We start from the raw sequence: 11123 nt of genomic DNA, 5'->3' as shown, positions 1-11123 counted from the left end.
GTGATGGGGGCGGGGAGGGCAGGAGAATCAGTTCACATGATTAACTGTCATAAGCACAGTACATACCATTAGACGTGCCAAAGACCAACTTGAAAGGTTTTTAAATGTTTCAAGCTGTGCAAGCATGCGTTTCGTCAAAAAGGCAGAACTGATTACCATGATCACAGGCGAAAACCTTAGCTAAACTGAGGGCAGACAATTTTTGTAAATCGTTATGCTGTGATTATTAGCTATTGAAATAAATGGTTTTGAATGTTTATTAGCTTTAGAATTATTCTTCCCTTCTCATCTCTCTCCGGCGGGTGACTAGCAAGGATGATCTGTGTAGCTGCAGGGATTTTGCTTCTCTCCAGTCATTGCACAGCTGTGATCCAAGCAGCAACAGAGGGACAAAAAAAAAAATGGTTCCTGCTAATCTGCCATGATTTTTAAAGAGTTGATAAAGCTTTTTAAAGTTTTGCATTGATATATTACAATATAGTGGTACCTCGGATTAAGAACTTAATTCATTCTGGAGGTCCGTTCTTAACCTGAAACTGTTCTTAACCTGAGGCACTACTTTAGCTAATGGGGCCTCCTGTTGCCGCCGCACGATTTCCGTTCTCATCCTGAAGCAAAGTTCGAAACCTGAGGTACTATTTCTGGGTTAGGGGAGTCTGTAACCTGAAGCGTCTGTAACCCGAGGTACCACTGTATATAGTTAATATGTTATGGATCACTATTTTACTACTCACATCAACATCCCTCTCTTTGCAAAATATGCATGGAAACCTGTAATGGTTCTAGGGGTTGCTTGTGCGTAAGTTGCCGCCACTCCTGGCTAGGTTACCTGGCCAAACCCTTTCTGTCTGGACAGCCTTTCACTTCGTGGCTGTCTCAGTCGCTGGCAGAATCCGTCAGTGGGCGTTTCTTGAACTTCTTCCAACAAAGAAGTTCTTTGATGCCAAGTCTCCTCCTACCCTCCCTGCGCGGAAGTCTTCTGCGCAGGGAGGGTGTGGGCAGCGGAGGACCCGTGCTCTCCCCGCTGGTCTCCGGTGAAGAGTTCTGGAGCCTCCTCTCCGATTCCATCTGCCCCCCTTCTCCACTGGTGTTACGCTGATTTCCTTCCGCAGCAGATGGGCTGCCTCTCTCCCTGCTGGGACCCTCTCCGGCATCCCTCTGGAGCCTTCCCTCCGCCTCTAGCTCCGATGGCAGTTCCTTGACAAAACCGTTCAAAACCAATTATGTCCACCCACCTACACAACAGAAACCTGCTTATGCAGTGTTGCTTCTGAATACTGTAATAGAATCAGAGAATTGTAGAGGTGGAAGGGACTCCAAGCATCATCTAGTCTTACCCTGGCAATGCAGGAATTGGCTAAAGAATCCCTAACATATGGCCATCCAACCTCTGTTTAAAAACTTCCCATGAGCAAGAGCACACCCATTTCTGAGGTGGTTTCTGGTTTCTCTCCTCCTTCTCCTTGAATCAAAATCTGCTCCAGTGTATCCCTGACCCTCTGGACACTTGCTCCTGATGTGCTGGCTCTCACCCATAGTACATAATTTAGACATGACAATAAATCAAAACAAAGACACCATAATTGCTGCTGTTGCTTTGAAGTATAACGAGAAGCGATGGAGAAGATTGCCATTCTGGAGCGGGACTATCGATTTCACCTTCCTCAGGTGATCAAATGGGACTAAAACTTTGGACAACGACATTTTGAACCAATTTAAAAAATATTATTCCAGTTGATATTCTCCAGCCATGCTGCATTCCACTCAGATTACGGCCTACCTAAACAAAGTAGGGGTGAAACAAATATCAGAAGATCACAGAGTTAACTTAAATAGCCCTTTCTCTACGGAAGAGTTATAGAAAGCAATTGAGAAATGAAAACAAGGGAAATCTTGTTGCACAGGAGCCTTCTATGAAAAAATGTAAAAACGACACAACCTCTTTCTTTCACAATTTATTCAACGCAGTAATGTCAGCAGGATGCAACCCTTCCTTTTGAAAGGAATACTGGCATTGAGAGGAAGGAATGGATAAAGATGGTGAACAAGCAGGATCATAATGACCAATTTCACTCAAAAACATAATGCAAAATTATTGTCGAAGAAATTGGCCATTGGACCCATGGTCAGTCTAGTCTGCTCAATCCGCCAGAGTCTGTCTTTGCATGCAGGGTAAGTCCCTAACTCACTGAGGGTTTGAGACCCATTGGCTACCCTCTCCTGGTTTAGCTGGCCAGTTGAAGCCATTCCTTGGGTGTGGCCACTGCCATGTACTGACAGCTTCTAGGAGCCACAGGTGCAGGTTTGGAACCAAAAGTGTACAGACTGCCCCAGAAGGATCATGACATGTCCCCCACCAGAGATATTACCCTTCCCCTAACATCCCATACACCCTAGAACCAGACATACAGTGTATAAATACCCCCCCCCCCAAGAAAACCCATCTTGTAAATTTCTGTGCTGACAATAGGGCAATAATGTCAAGACTTGATCAATCCATTACTAAGTTAATGCCTAATTCTTGAACAATACAGATCACTTGCAGGTCTCCAAATTAATTCTAATGCATCAGAGGTTCTCTGACTAAACACGTTGCCAACAACACAACAGATAATTCAGAAGGACTCTGGTCTAAAGATCTTTCGTAAGGCACTGAAATACAATAGAACGGTCAATTCTCAATTCCCTTAATCACACAAAATTACTAAAGGAATTTTTAAAAAAAACTTTCTCCTGAAGAAAATGAAACATGTGATGTCTGGGGAGCCATAAAGATGATGGCACTACCCAAACACACTTTTTTATTTCTGATCATCCTAATACAAATCCCAGACACTAGATTTTAAAAGGAGTAAGAAATTGTACAGGGACTTATACATAGTGGGGGAAGGCCAAGACTAAGGAATAATATATGGCGCAGAGCTTTAAGCGGTTTGGAAACTTGGGCTTCCTGTGTCAGCAGGGCTTGGTGACCTTTGAGGTAACTACTGTACTGTATTTTCCAACTCAAGCCCTTGCTTCACTCAATCACATGCACAGCAAACTTTGAGGGACAAGGACTAGGGATGCTTAGTCCTTGGTTGATATGGTAGATGACAGAAAATGCAGCTGTTTCCTACCTAGGCTCACTCATTACCGTATTTTTCGCTCTATAAGACGCACCAGACCACAACACGCACCTAGTTTTTGGAGGAGGAAAACAAGAAAAAAAATATTCTGAATCTCAGAAGCCAGAACAGCAAGAGGGATCGCTGCACAGTGAAAGCAGCGGTTCCTCTTGCTGTTCAGGCTTCTGGGAGAGCTGCGCAGCCTGCATTCGCTCCGTAAGACGCACACACATTTCCCCTTACTTTTTAGGAGGGAAAAAGTGAGTCTTATAGAGCAAAAAATACGGTATATTGTCTCTTCCTGTACACCTGGCTTTTGTCCGTTTTCATTTTTTTTAATAAAAAAAAATCAGAAGCCTGAAATGTTTATTGCAACAGGACCAAAACTGTGGGCAATGTCTATGTAAGAGAGGCTTGCTCTCTGGTTAAATTGCCAAATGAAACGAATAAACACTGTCGGCGTGCCTGTAACTGAAAGCAAATCAATTAAAGCCAAATGTCGAGCAAATCACAGCTGTGCATCACGTGCCCAATAACGGGCAAAGAAAAAGAACGCTGAAATCAAATTCGCAACCTGTACGTGTGGCTATAGTGATATAGATATATGTACAAAGGCGGGGTACTGTTTATATATTATTTTAATAAGAGCAAGGCTTTTTCTTCCCCCCACCACCGCCCAATAAAATTGGGAGATTCATCCGGCGTGTAAAACACAACAAAGGCAAAGAGCGGTTAAGGTTCAATGCACATACCAGGTTCCGATTATGTAAACCTTTCACATGCCATTATTGTGCTTGACTAGCGATGGGCTACCCTCCCTTTGACCTTCTACTTCCTGGCTGTCCTAAGCGGGCAGGAGAGCTTGCCTTACCCTTCACACGCACAGCCCAAGATGCCTTTCTGTTATCTGATTGTTTCTTTCACCATAAATTGTAGCTGCTCCTTTTTTTTCCTGACTGCTCCCTTCTACTCTCTCCCCACCTCTATCATCACAACGTTTTGACTTTGGATGTGGGCGTGAGCACAAAAGGAATAATCGAGGTCGTGCCCCTGGCGCTCAAAAGTGTTGCCTCTCCCTCACCGACTGCCAACCCTGGTGCATCCTCCATCTCCTCCTCCTGCTGATAATATTCCTCCCATGACTACAGCCTTCCCAGATGTTTTCTTATCGTGCTACCGAATTGTACTGTTCCGAGTCGCTTTTCTGAGCAGATGTTCTCAGGCGTACTATGGGGGGGGGGGGTTGTTTTTCCGCAAAAGCCACACAGCTTTTTAGCACTGGTTCTCTCCAAAGAGAGAGATTCCCAATTAAAAAGAACAAATCTTGTTTCAGTGTTTCAATCCAGAAGAAGAGCAGGGAGGGAGGAAGCAACTAGGAAGTGCTTACCTCCAAGAGGATTGGGAACCCAGTCCACGCAGCCAATCAAAAGGCAGAACCCCCTGCCTGAAAGACAAGCTGTGCTGCTTGATTGGCTAATAGCAAAGGGGCATTATGAATAGGGAAGGGCAAATCCACCAATTCCAGTTCTCCAGGTTTTTCATTTTTCTAATCTTAAATTAGTCTTAAATCTTAAATTTTTGTATGCATTTTTGACTACTATATACATTTTTGCCAGCAATTCCCCCTAATATAATGCATTTTAACATATTATGTTTGCTAATAAAAGCAGTTATATCTTTGTATACATGACTTGGCTGGAGGACTGCATTGCACAACTCAGAGTAGTGCTCATTTTGCTTTCAGTATTGTTTCAAAAAGTGAGAATTTGGTTAAGTTTATCTTTAAATGCAAACTAAATTGAATTTCTTCATGCTCCAGCATCGGGGGCAGAGAGCAGGCGGGGGCAGGGCTGGTGCGCGTCCTGGGGGCGGGGCGCCCAGCACGGGTGGGGGGGGCGGTAGCCGCGATGGCACCCTGGGGGTCGCGCTGCCGGGGGTGATGCGCTCCCCCCCCCGCACTTCTCTTCCTCCGCCAGTGGTAAGGACATCCTTCAGACACCACCTTAGGAACTGGGCCTTTAGTGTGGTGGCACCAACCCTTTGAAATCCCTTCCTGGTAAATATTAGACGTCTCTGCTGGATTTTTGGGAGCCTATTGAAGACCTTCCTCTTCCACCAAGCTTTCCCTGTCTGCCTCTGTTTTGCAATTTTTAGATGTTTTACTGCTTGTGTAGATAATTTATTACGGTCAGAGACCAGCTTAATACTGCTTGTGTATTAGCCAGCCTGGGCTCCTTTAAGAGGAAAGGCAGGGTCTACACTCACTTAGCAACAACATGGAGTGTGACACAGTGGATAGTGAAAGCATAGTTCACAAAATTGCCTGAAAATGCCTGGCCAGCTTCAAGGTTGAGTGCAGAATACCCCGTGAGGGAGTAAGTGGGATAATGTAGTTGACTCAGAATTAATGTGGAGACTACTTCCTGTTAACTGTCGGAACGGGGGGGGGGGGGGGGGGAACGTGACATACTGAAGACACACTTCAAGAGCATCTCACAGTTAAAATGCTTCCCAGCTCAGTCTAAACAGGGGAAAGAACAACATAGGCCATTGTGGTTCAGTAAGGAATGAGATGCAAAAGGTTTTCAACAAGCTTAATACATTTTTAAAGTGTGTGTCTATCTGTACACACCAGACAGCACCAGGTTGGGGAAGGCCAGTGGAGGGGAATCCTTCAGAAATCATTTCTTCCTGCTGGTGGAGCAAAACCATCCACTCAAGAGATTCTGTGTAAAAATAAGCAGACATTAAGTGAAAGGATCAAATGAAAGGAACAAACAGGATTACCAAATGCTGAGCTGCAAAACTATTTCGGGGCAACAATGAGCACTCTGTAAGAGGCCTGCACGTTGAGCAGAAGGCAAAATAGAATAGTGGCCTCCTGTAAACATGAGAAAATAAGAAACAGAGGAAGAGGGAAATAAAGAACCTTCATGTACCTCTTAATCCTTCCCATATGCTACATACACAAAATGACAACGCTTGTACTTTGCTTGAATTAATCTGGAATGAAAACTAAGCCTGAGACCAGACACGTTAGCTCAGGCTAGAAGCCCCAGCTCACCCATTCATTGACAGTGTCTTAGTCTTTAACCCCATAGTTCCTAAAGTGTGTTGTGAGTTGGAGGGGGGGTAGGGGTAGGCTGTATGCTCAAGTCCCTTTTAATGGCTGGATCCAGCAAGGATTCAATTGCTGGAATAGCCAGGCTAACTTCCTGGTAGTTAGGACAAAAGCCCATCTGATGGTGTTTGCAGTGTCTGGGTAGGTTCATATGGGGAGAGGCGATCCTTAAGGTATTGTGGTCCTGAACCGTTCAAGGCTTTACAGGTCAAAACCAGCACTTTGTGCTGAAAGGATAATAAACAAAGTCAGGCATTCCTTAGTGCCACCACAAAGAAGGCCCTTGACCACAACACTACTAGAGGTGTCTCCCCCAGGAACTCCCCTGAAGATCATAAGGCACAGGCAAACTGATACCAGGAGAGGCATTCCTTTAAGAATTTAAGTCCTAATCTGTAAAGAGCCCCTCCTGCCTGGTTTTACAACATGTCATTAATGCAATAGTGCTGGATTCGTATGTGCCTATCCCCACATCATTCCACTTTATTAGCTGTTCTGTGTTGCTTTTCCAATGTTATCACATTGTTGCTGCCTGGAAGGGCACTCTGTAGCATAAAAGAAGGCAAAACAAATAAAACAAACCAAACCGGAACATTACTGGTATAAAAAATTGCCAGATTTCAGCAGGACGTTATGGGACGTTTACCATTTGAAAACCAAGCTGTAATGTCTGCCCCCAAACTCTTGCAGGCCCAAATGGTATTGAAAGCAGGAAGGCTTATAACTGCACTGACCACCAGGAGCACAGTCATGAATGCACATTAAAAAGGATGTCTGGAGGGCCCCTAAATTTATGGAAGATGACAAAGCAGCAGCACTCAGTTCCACAGGTAACAAAGCTGGTATAGGATGGGGTCAAATAAGTGGGGACAAAACAGGGATAGGGGCTGGTTTACACCACAGGCAGTGGAACTTGTTCGTTGCCTTGAGAATCCCTCCCAGGCCCCATTCCTTCCATTTTCCTTCTTTTAAAATCATATCACTAGAATTATTGCAGAAGTGGGAGAAATATTTTAATACAGGGAAATGACTTGTTAATAGACATTCTGGTGTCTAATCCTCAGATTGCCCATTTCACAGGATCTCAAAGTAAAAGTCAATGGACCTTATTCCAAAATAACCACATTAAAACATGGCCTTTGAGACTCCAGTTTGATTTATGAAAGTTACAAAAGGTTCCCCGCCACCTTCTAACTAGAGTTAATATATCAGCATTTGTTTGTTTAAAATAAGAAATCTTGAGGAGTTTCCCTGCATCCAATAGGTCAATAAAAGTGTAAGAACTGTTTCAAAGACAAGTGTTTTCCGTATGGCCACTTGTTGGTGAACGGATGCTGCACTAGTTTCTGGAACAAAAGGATGGAATGTGAGAAGTCTCCAACAAGCCATTGAAAATGTATTGTATGATTTCTTTTGAGTTATGGAGCTTTGTTTATATTCCCTTTCCCATATACTATGACTCACAGGAAATCACACTCACACTTACACACACACCCCTCCACAGTGGCTCCAACTCAGTTCTGTGGGCAGCCAGTTGCACATTATAGCTCCTGGCCCTAGTTCTCCTTGAGACTGGCCCTTCACCATCTTACAGGACTGAAAAGGGAAGGTGGAATTGACTCAGCAGGACTTGCTTTGCTCGAGCCCAATTTCCCCCTTTGGGGTTGCTGCCGTGTCTTGTGTGAAAGACCTTCAGGCTGCAACTCGCCATCCATGCAGCTCTGCGCATATTTACATGGAATCCTACAAACACCAGCATTTGAGTTAAGTCTCACTGGATGTGACGGAAGTTGGAATCCAGTCAATAACATATATATATATATAATCCTTCATTAGGCATAGCAAACCACACATTATCAAACAGACACCGTATACAAATTGTGCAAAATACGAGCTCAACATAACAAGGTTTGTCCCGGTCAGATCTTTAACTCCAGAGAAAATCAATTTGCATAAATAATACAATACAGCACTACCGAATCCCCTATCAATTAAGAACCACTAATTCTCTTTATAATGACCTAGTCAGTAACATGTGAACGGTGACAGGCTTTTCACCTCTGCTTTAGATGAACAGCACATTTTTAATAAGCCTTTCTAGGCACACCACATTAGTCAAAGTGTGAGTGAGTAAGGTGGCAGTAACCCAATACTGGCAGTAATGTACCTGAATACCAGTTGCTGTTAACCTCTGGAGAGGGTTATTGTGCTGAAGTCCCCATGGGCATCTGGTTGGCCGCTGTGAGAACAGGATGCTGGCCTAGACTGGCCATTGGCCGGGTGCAGAAAGGCTCTGCTATGTTCTTATTACAGAGGCCTCTAAAAAGCCACCTATCAACTCCTGGCTTTGGGCAAACCACCATCTTTCAGCCTACTGTACCTGACACGTAACCTTGTGTATGGTGCACTGCATATCCTGAGAGGTGTATATAAAAGTGATTTGGTGCACGTAACTCAGTTGCGTTTCACCACTGAAAAGGGCATGTGGAGTACTCCTCGGCAGAAGGAACGTCATTCCTCATGCACAGCCAATGTATCTTCTCTCCCCCTTTTGACAATTCTTTTGTTCCTGTAATGAGCAAGTTGCCGCACACGTCATTTTTTACCTTCCAAAAACGCCACCTTTTCAGTGTTCCTTGCACGGCGAGGACAGATGCTGCCACACAGAGTAAGTGTATTGCAATGGAAATGTGAACAAGATACTGCTTTGCCCATATGAAAGGCCGTAAATTTTGGGCCAAAGTAAACTTGTCAGAATTACGCCTCTGTAGTTCACACCAGGGAGTGGTGCTGCACAGCTGGGGAGCTGAGCTAATAAGTGATGAAAAACAAAACAAGAAAGGAGGGGGGAGGCTATTATGGCAGCACATAAACTGGGGGAGGGCAATACATCCCCGCCCCACTTTAGGCAAATAAATGGCAAAATGTGGAAGCCATAAACATGAGCTCCCAGAAGTATAAAAATGGGAGCAGGGAGGGGCTGGACAAGTGCTTACTTCACATGTGTTTTCTGAACTAATCCACATATGAAGGCGATTAAAATGCCTTCAACAAATTGCAGTGATTCTCAAAGTGAGCACCGGGCCTCCCTAAGGACGTATGGTTAGTTGCCAAGGAAGGTGTGAGCAAAACGTAGAGAATACAGGCAGAAAGCAGGAGGGAGAAATGTGGACAGGATCAGGCTGCATGACATGCAAAAACACTCGCACAGCAAGATTGCAAGCCCTTAAGCATTTGAGTCCTAGTGAGTTTGATGCAGTGCTGGTGAAGTCAAAATGCCCTCCTTGCCCCACCATTGTGGGTCTCTCCAAAAGCTTACTAGAGAACAGCTGTGGGGGAAGAGAGACTATGGTGACAGGGGGTGAGAAGCCCAACGCCGAGTAGAACAACAGTGGGCAAAATGGCTGTCGCAGCTGCCACCATCTTCAGAAAGGTACGTATATTTCAGCTGAACAGTAGATGACATATCTGATGTTAAGAGAAGCCTAGCAAGAGACCCAATTCCTTAGTATGTTAATGGACTCTCCAACACTTCAAACTCAGGTCCTCAAACCGAGCCTAGACAGCTGTTTGATGGGTTCCCTGCTGTGAGAAGGGAACGCAGGAAGCTGTCTTACTCTGAATCAGACCATCTAGCTCAGTACTGTCTACACAGACAGGCAGCAACAGGGTATCTTGCAGGCCTACCTGCAGACATCAAGGATTGGATCTGGGATCTTCTGCACACAAAGCAGTTGCTGAGCTATGACCCTTCCCTTCTAGAGGGTTAGACTACTAGCTCATTGGTATTCAGCTACTGGGTCATGGCCTGATCTAAGGTGGTTTGCAGCAGCACAACAGAAACAGATGATAAGGAATTAATGAATTCCCAAATGTCAGGCAGGTTCCAGGTTGGAAAAGGTTGAAGACTACTGGACTGGTCCTACAAGGCACCTTCCAGTGCTGTGCCCCTTATGATTAAGTGAAATTCAACCAAATACTTTCTTACTGCCTATTAAGGTAAAGGTAAAGGGACCCCTGACCATTAAGTCCAGTGGTGACAAACTCTGGGGTTGCGTCACTCATCTCACTTTATTGGCCGAGGGAGCCAGCGTACAGCTTCCGGGTCATGTGGCCAGCATGACTAAGCTGCTTCTGACAAACCAGAGCAGCGCACGGAAGCGCCATTTACCTTTCCACCGGAGCGGTACCTATTTATCTACTTGCACTTTGACGTGCTTTCAAACTGCTAGGTTGGAAGGAGCAGGGACCGAGCAATGGGAGCTCACCCCGTCGCGGGGATTCGAACTGCTGACCTTCTGATCGGCAAGTCCTAGGCTTTGTGGTTTAACCCACAGCGCCACCTAGAAGAGTTTGGAAGAAGAGTTTGGATTTGATATCCCACCTTTCACTCCCCTTCAGGAGTCTCAAAGCGGCTAATATTCTCCTTTCCCTTCCTCCCCCACAACAAACACTCTGTGAGGTGAGTGGGACTGAGAGACTTCAAAGAAGTGTGACTGGCCCAAGGTCACCCAGCAGCTGCATGTGGAGGAGCGGAGATGCGAACCCGGTTCCCCAGATTACGAGACTACCGCTCCTAATCACTACACCACACTGGCTCCTACATACCTTACTGCCTATTATCTTACTGCATATTATCAATCCACATTGCAACTGCCTTTTTGCTAATGAAAGCAAACATCTCCAGAAGTTCCTTCTACTTTTTCCCACAGAAAAACTGAAGGTGGCATGCTGCTTACTGGGAAGACTTTCACAGAAAAATACAAGCCTCCCCCCCCCAAAAAAAAACCCCTCATGTTAAAGCACTGGGACTTTAAAGGAGCATGACCCACACAAAGGAGGAATTAAGAGAGTTCTGGAGACAGAAAGGATGGTAGGACTAAATTAAGCAAATA

Source organism: Podarcis gaigeae (genome assembly GCF_964106915.1).
Source record: "Podarcis gaigeae genome assembly, chromosome: 3".
Lineage (NCBI taxonomy): Eukaryota > Metazoa > Chordata > Lepidosauria > Squamata > Lacertidae > Podarcis > Podarcis gaigeae.
This window is presented reverse-complemented; position numbering follows the sequence as displayed.